Source organism: Priapulus caudatus, unplaced genomic scaffold (assembly GCF_000485595.1).
Source record: "Priapulus caudatus unplaced genomic scaffold, Priapulus_caudatus-5.0.1 Scaffold2351, whole genome shotgun sequence".
Classification (NCBI taxonomy): Eukaryota; Metazoa; Priapulida; class Priapulimorpha; order Priapulimorphida; family Priapulidae; genus Priapulus; species Priapulus caudatus.
Window position 1 is genome coordinate 25,189 of NW_014579412.1, and position 8,971 is coordinate 34,159.

The window sequence follows — 8,971 nt, forward strand, 5'->3', positions numbered from 1 at the left end:
CACATAGGTACCGGGACACATAGGTACCGGGACACATAGGTACCGGGACACATAGGTATGGACCCGTTCCACTACGCAGTGTACTGATTGCGGGTATCAGTGATGTTATGTCTTCATTGCCCACACAAAATGTCCTTCAATATATTAGTGGATATGTTGTGAAGAAATTGGGAACCAGGCATACAGAGTGTAATAATGACTGCATATCAAAACTTAGGTCACCATATATGAACACACCTGAGCAAACATTCATCCATTACAAGGCGCTATGTGAATTGAGATCAGATTGTACTGGTGGCTTAGTAGTTCCTAGTCCTAAGATGATGGAGATAATGGTTAAATGTGAAAATGAATTCATGAACAAGATTGATGGTGTGGCTCATCTGACAGGTATCAAGCGGCGGCTTAGCAGTCTATTGTGTAAGCAGATTGGTGTCCAGGATGACCTCTGTGACCAAACTGTGAAAATGATATGTGATATTTATTTGACCATTAGATTACATGCAATAATCAAGTTTAACAACAACCGTGATTTAAAGGCTGAGAAAGCAGCATCTGATGGTATGTCCACAGCGACTAAGAAAAAAAATAGAAAAATGCTGAAAATCCTGCATCTATAAACATTCTGTGTACATATTAGTACTTAAGTATAAGTGTCAGATTGATGAATAAAAAACACCAATAGCAGTACTAATTCAAACTCTTATTTATTGTACTAAAGCACATAAAAGAAATGCCAGATATAATACAGCAATTAAGCCAGGTGTTTTATAATGTTAGTATCTTGGGTTAAATAATACAGTACTATGGTAGTTTGCACAACCGACCACTAGGGGCGCCACTGCATAAATGATTACATAGGGAAATATACAGAGTGGCACCTCCCCCTATTATAGACTCCCTGGTCATGCTGATTCAGAATATATATCGTGTTAGGGGTGACCTCTTATGGGTTGGGAGAAGATAGACAGACAGACAGACCGAAAAACGACTCGCCCTTTATGTAAGAGATTAACATCATAACTCATACGTTTTAATTAGAGTTAATGCTGTTAGTAGTTGTAGGTTTAGTCAAGTCGCACCCAACTGTGTTAGCTTATTCTACATTTTAATTTTTATTTGAGATTTTTTTAGTTTTTTCATGTTGTTAATTTTTTTTGCCCTGAAATGGTCATCGCGTCATGCTGATTCAGAATATATATCGTGTTGGGGGTGACCTCTTACGGGGTGGGAGAAGATAGACAGACAGACAGACCAAAAAACGACTCGTCCTTTATGTAAGAGATGGCCCTGTGAAAATTGCATGCAGATCGCTTCTGCGGTTTGGCCGCCTATAGGCAAGATACATACATACATACATACATAGATACATACGAACTGACATTTATATTACATGTAGTGACATGTAAACGTTGCAAACGGTGCGGAAAGCAATTTCCTTCTGTCAGTGCGACGTTTAGTTGACTTTGACGTTGACCATATTTGCCTGCCGCTCTGTAAGGGTTCGTGTAAGTGATGTTGTGCAAGCACACTTAGTATTCTTACAGATGTTCACGAGAACGTGTTATGCGTAGCAAAAGGTATACATGTTTCATTCTTACTAGATCGTCGGTGATACATGTCGTTGGCTAGAAGTGCACTTTCAAGTTTTATATAGATGTTGTGCATGTCATATAATTCATTGATATGAAGGATATGATTTGTTGATGCATGCATATTATTCATATAATGGACATAATGTAATGTGCATGTCAGAAATGATATTGGTAGGTTCAACTGTTTACAACTTGTGTTACTTTGTCTGTTTTACAATTATTGCTGCATGTTGCAAATGCCAATTCCATTTCTGCTCATTCCCGGCTGCTTCATGACTAACATGTGATTTTGACTTGTGTGTTTATAGGATGTTGACAGTGGAGAAACACGTGCAGATGTGCCTGGTGGCAATGCAGTGCGAGAATTGGCGCAACAACAGGAGCTGCGATTGCCTGTGTCTGCCATTGATCGAGCTGCAGAAATGCCAGAAGAACAGGAGCAGCCGTTTTGTGTTATTGCGGAGAATGTTGTTGTTGGTGCTGATATCAACAATGATGTAGTTGGGCATATAGAAGACCCTGTAGTAGATGTGATACTCGTCATTGATGCTTGTAGTGTTTGTCATCGTTGCACAACACCATCATACACAGTGACGTTGATAGCACTTACGCTTCATGAGGCATGTCATCGATTGAGCCGGCGTGCCTTTGGTGATAAAACAGGCATGGTTGAAGGGCGTTTGGCATGTACATTGTGTACGTTGTATGTTTGTCCACCTACACCCAGTGAAAAGGCCAGCCCTTCTTGGAAGTATGCCTGGCCTGCTGTCGTCTGGACTTGTTTGACAAAACCTCAGTATGCTGATGCTAACAGCTTTATGTCATTTCTGCCTTCAGAAATTCGCAGCAGCTGGATTCATTGTGTTGATCAGTGGTTGCCAGCCATGCAAGAACACAAAGATAGGCAGCCAAACTTTCGTGATGTTACGACCATACTGCAAGCATTTGTCGATGACATTGCGAGTGGTCAGCTGTCACGGTTGGTCGCGTCACTGGACAGAACATGCTTCCCAGAAGTCCGATGTCCCATGGGATGTTATTTATATATGGATGACAAAGTTGGTGAGAAATTGCAGTTGTTGCCTGCTTCGCATTACCTGGCAACAATCATTCCGAAATTTTTGGCATTTGGCGCCCAAGTGAGCTACTTTCGTGGGTCCAGATGTGATTGGACTATTCCTATTAAAGATCTCGATTGGGTCATTGCTCCATCAGTGCTGGTGAAGAACGATAAGGGTCTCTGTATTTTAATGTGCTCAGTGAAAAAGCATCCTGATGGAAGAACCAATTTTTTCCATGTTCCAACACATCCAGTTGTTCGACATGTGCCACCCAAGGCTCCACATTACTTAGCACCAGCTGTGGTTACTGGTAATGTTGTGCGTTCGAGTAGATCAAATAAATACAATACGTCGTTTCCTGTTTTTAAACAGCAAGGAAGTAGTGGTGGATTGTCGACTTTTCGACTTTCGCTAAACCGTCCGCAATTTGCTATGACTAATGCTATTGCTGTTTCCAGTGGCTTTACCTTAGCGCAATGGCCTGACATCCTGCACTATGCAATGCAGTGCAATGACTTTGAAGTGAATTCTATGTCAGAGACACTAGAAATGTATAAAGTTGGAAAGCCTTGTGACAATGTCATCACGCAATGTGCATCTCAAGGAACTTTCATTGATGTGCAAGATGCGTATTTACTGTCGACTGCGTACAATTCACGCGCTGCCACTGGTGATCACGGTATGATAGACGATGAGCAACCTGGGGAACGAGCAGTTGTGATGAACCCACCTGATTGTCTTGCCATTGTACATGGAAACAACCATACTGGCCATGAAGCATTTGAGATTCGGCGTGGACAGCGAATGCGTGAAGAAGATGAATTGCCCATGAACTGGCTGCTATATGCAGTACTACAGTCATTGTTGCATGTTCGCGTTTTGCACACTCGCCTTCTTCACAGTGTGTGGAGTGAGAGAAATGGCGACATAGAACTGCATCGACAACTTGTTGAGGTTTGCAAGCAGTATGCTAACAACCGAACGTCTCACACACCCCAGTGAAATCGACAATGCTCACTCAGCTGGGAACTGCTGTCAATCACCTACACCATGGTCGCTACAATGAGGACAGACTTGCACATGTTTTGTGCATTCTGTGTGATGCAGTGCAGTGTGAAGAGATTCGTGATGAATGGCAATTTCCTGATGCTCATGATTTTCGCAGTGGTGTGTGCCTGGTGACAAGACAAGGACGTCGTCGCGGCCTACTCGACATGCCAGAGCAATCTCCAGATGGGAAGTGGGTACTGTTGTTTGGCCTGTCTGTTGAGACCCTACCACAGGCAGATAATGTAGAAGTGTGTTTTCGTTGGTCATCAGCATTTCATTGGCAGTACACTGGTACACGGCCTCATGCTAACTCGGCGTCACGGATGCGGTTTCTTGTGTATTCGACTGTGGCAACGTTGGGAAGGGCCCGAGATGACATCTTGCAAAGGTGTGGGGGGCAATCAAAGATCTCATGTGTTATCCATGGTGGCTACCTAATACGTCAACAGATGGGATGTACGATCTTATGTTGTGTTATGCGATGTAAGACGAGTATTCGCTGGCAATGTGCAGAGGGTTTTGGATTTGTGCAGTGTGCTGTTGGATTATGTATGCGTCACTTTCGGCACACTGTTGAGGGTGCTAGACAACAATCTGTCAGTGTTGGAATGTATGCACCTGACCTACAACGATTTCCTCAGCCATTAGCTGTTGTACAGGATGATGAGCAAAAAGAGGCTGTGGATGAGATTCTGATTGTTACTGCTGCTGATCATGATGCCGATGATATCCCGTGCAACCCCCTGGAACGGTATGGCATTGGAGGCAATGATTACGCAGTTGATGAATGTGCTGCTACTACATCTTCAGCAAAAGATGCGTGTTACCTGTCACAGAGCAGCTCGGCAGCAACTTTGGGGCATTATTTGCTCAATAACCACCTTCGGGTTTTGCATCGCACAAATATGCCACAAAAGCCACCTGTTGCTGCACAGAAAGTTCTTCAGTTGATCTGTGCACGCACTCCAGACTGGAGTGTTTCGCTTATGTATCCTGAGGGACAGCTGTTTCCACGCATCTTCTGGAGTATGCATGGAGCGGCCATCACTGGAGCTTTGCCATCAATCATGTTCACGCACAGGGGCCATTTCCCTCAAAGTCTTCATGTTGCGTCACTCATACAACATATGTACGTGCGTCTCATGGATGGCAGCCTCTTAACATCGCGCGATTTGGCTTATCTCCAGTTCAACTTTGATGTTGTCCTGAATTCCAATTTGAACACTAATTCGGCTGAAATAGCGTGTCGCAAAGGTTTGGAGCACCTGACTCGCAACTACAGCTTTCAGCCATTGGAAAACAACGAAACCATCTTGCAGTTAGATCAGTTAGATGCTCGACGTGAAGTGAAGCGTTTGTCAGCACTGCTACGACCTGAGGGTGCGTGGCACTACTTCATCACCTTGACATGCAATGACAGTGCTACGATGGGAGTTTGGCCAATTCGGGAAGCTATTGTGCGCCAGTGTGACAGTCTTGAGCGAGATGCAACTCTGCAAAACTATGCTGTTATCATGTGTCGTGCATGGGAGCGAGCAAGTCGGTATCTCTGGAATTACATAGAGTGCAGCCCTGAGCGTGTCCTCTTGGACATGTGAAGTGTGCATGGATGCGGTATGAGTTTCAGAGTAGTGGCGCTCTTGGAAATCGACCACACATCCATGGGGGTATCACAGTGTTTCCGGGACCTGAGCATGTGTCACTTGAGCGCATTCGCTGTTCGTTGAAGGACATGTTCTCTGCTTCTGCGATGACTGATATGGATACATTGCTTCGCGAAGGACTCGTATCGAACCCAGAAGAATACTACAGGTTGTACTCTTTGGCTGGTGAATTACAAACACACAGCTGTGTGAAAGCGGGGGGTCGATGCCAGAAACGACGTGCTGCAGATGACACATTCATCTGTCGTGTTCAGCGTCACCCTGCGAGCCTACACTACCACTTCGATGAACGAGAGGCGCTGTATGATGATGAAACTTTGCAAAGGCTTCAGTATCTTGATCTTGGTAATGTTGACCCAATGACTGACAAATGGAAACCAGCTAAGGAATTCTGTGGTGGGAGATGGCAGTATCCGGCACAAATCCATGAGCATTTCATACCAACAGTTCCTCGCTTGTTTGTTGCGACGAAAGCATGCACAAATGTTCAGTTTTGCGATAGGAAGTTCCAGATCTCATATTTGGCAAAATATGCTGCTGGTGTTGATGAGAAACCTCAAGTGACATTCAGTCGATCACAACATGATCGTCAGGCGATGCATGCTGAAGTGCACAAACCAGTGAACATTAAGATTACGGGGCAAGCCATGAAATCATCTACCCAACATGGAAACTCACTGGCAAGGGAAATAGCTCTTACTGAAATGATCTGGTTTTGTGCGGGTCTGCCTTATGTGACTTACCCAACTGACATGACAAATGTGTCGACCATGCCACCGGAGTACAGAGCTGCTATTGTGAAGCATGCACACACAATTGGACTGATTGATGGTGGTGGGGGTCAACTGAAACCTGTTGAGGCAAGGCGCCATCTACCATATTGGCGGCAGTTTACTGAAAGTCAATCACTGGCCATGCAAGATTATGCGCGAGGGACATATTATCTAGATGTGACAACCGCTTTTTCACTTCGACCTCCAGAGTTGGTTTTGTTTGACAACCTTGAAGTGTATGTGAAATGGTTTACATTTCAACGAACACATAAACAGGAGTATGTTGCACATGAAGATCTTGCTGTGTGCGTGTGGATTGATGGGGGTTGTCGGGTTGTGAAACTGCGGCCTGCATATGTTGCATCTGCTTGCCAGTATCTGCGTGCCATGCAGGATGACCCTGACATTGTGAGGGCTAAACATGCCCAGGAGCTGTGCAATGCGATCTTTGAGGATCTGCAGTGGGAACAGAATGCACATGGACAGGATGGTGAATATTCCGCAATGTACTTACGCTTCGTTGATATAACAAAGACGAAACGAAATGTTGTGGTCTTTACACAGGTAACCCCAACACAATTCTCGAGGTTTCTGATTTACCTGACGTTGTCGTTTGGCAACTTTGTCACAGAGATCGATCTGTATAGTGCTCCATCAATGATTGATGCTTTTCGCACGTGTGGACTCATACGTGCTGAAATGCCGACAGAGGAAGATGTTAGATGCCTTGCAAGGAGATATGTGAAGGACCAATTGCAGTGGTTAGCTATTGGCTCGCGTCGTTTCGCTAAGGTCATACAGGCCTTGATCGATGGATTACAGCGTTTCCTTCTTCAAGGCGAGCTAGTGTTCGACTCGTTGCCTTTGTATTTGCAACGCGCTATGGTCGAACATGCAACACAGGAAGTTAGCGAGTTGCTACAGTTAAGGCGAACTGCCGCTGTTGAGACGTTGTTTCATGAACTGAACCACCTCATGCCAGACTTTCCAAGCTGTGAGGAACTGAAGATGAAACACGTCGTGCCTTACAATCCGCGCATTGTTCCAGCACCAGGCCAGTCGCAGTTGTCTGTTCGTGAGCAGAAAGCAGCTCTGCATGACTGTCAACTGGCCATAGATGAGTTGTTCGAGGCAGACAAAACATTTGTAAAGTCACGACTGTTGGTTGGTCCGCCTGGTTCTGGGAAAACGCACATTTTACTGCTTGCTCAAACGTATGCGTTGTCGCGAGGTCTGAATGCTCAATTAGTAGCGATGACATCAGAGCGAGCAAGAAGACTTGGTGGAGAACACATCCATTTGCTGTTTGGGATGCCTGTTTTAGATAGCAAGAGGTATACAATCTCAAGTATGGCAGAAAAAAGTCTGTTCTATCTTGTTCGTTATCCTATCCGCCTGGCTGCTCTCCAGCGTATAGACGTCCTTATCATTGAGGAAATCGGACTTGTCTCCGCAGAAACATTTGCAGTCATGGATCTGATTCTGCGCCATATCAGAGACAATCCTGTTCCCATGGGTGGCGTTGTAATGCTGGCCTCTGGTGATCCACGACAGCTGCCACCAGTGTCCGGTTCCCCAATCTGGGCGAGTTATCACCTCACAATTAACCACTTTCAAAGTGACGTCATTGAAGCAGTACATTCGATCTCAGCGTGACCCCCAGCTACAGACCCTTCTTGAATTGCTTCGCATGGGCAATGTGACAGACGACGAAATTCAACAGTTTGAAGCCATTGTGAGGGAATATTGCATCCCTCGACATTGCGTTGCAGGTTGGCATGATGTTCCAGCACATGTTCTGCGTGTTGTGGGGACAAGACGTGCGAGCAAAAACATTGTCGCAGAATTTCTGGCGCTGAAGATGGCTGATCCACTTGTTGAGTGCTGGACTCTTCATGCGAGAGATCAAATAGAAACGGCGGGGGGGCAGGTGCTTGATGCAAATGCGGTAGTATCACGGCAATTGAATTATAAATGCCAGGAGCCAGAATCACTTGTTGTGTTTGTTGGTGCGGTTATGCGGCTGACGTACAATAACATTTTTCCTACACTATCATGTCCTCGTTTCTCACAGGGACAGTTGTGTGTTGTATGTGCGCTCCACAATGATGACAATGTGCCTTCTTCCATCAAAATAACTGTGAAACTAGTACCTCCTGGTGTGCGAGAATTTGACGTCAGCCACATACCAGCACATTGGTCGCAGTTTCATGTGAAGTTGCGGTCAACAGTACCCATATTTGTTGGTGAAAGCAGGACAAGGGCATGGCGAAAGCAATATCCACTAGCATACTTTGTGTGCAGCACCATTCACAAGTCCATTGGTGAAACACTCCCACATGTTGCTACTCAGTTGAGCGTAAAGTGCAAAGAATATCGCTTGTGGGAAAGAGAGCAGTTGCTCGTTTTATTGAGCCGTGTGCGAATGCTGGACGACCTGACGTTTGTCACAACAGATCCCGAGGACACTATTCACGCCATGTTGAGTTTGCTGCGTCAGCCGTCGCGTTGGGCTTGTCACATTGACAATGTACTGCAAACCCTTGATTGCCGATCCGGTGGACCACGCGTGCATTCTGCACCATGCACGTACATAATCCTTTGCCAGGTATGCTAATGTAGTGCCGCTAGGGTAGACAACTACGGTTCGACAGACGTTAGGTAGTAACGTCTGCCCAGTTGTGGGATCAGTGTCCGCTCTTGTCGATGTATTAGACAAGACGGTGATGCTACGTAGCCGATAACAGGTCGTACCAGATGAACAGAACAGAACACGGTGAGCTGCGGTTAACGATACGGTTATAGAGCTTTTATTGCCAGTTACTAGT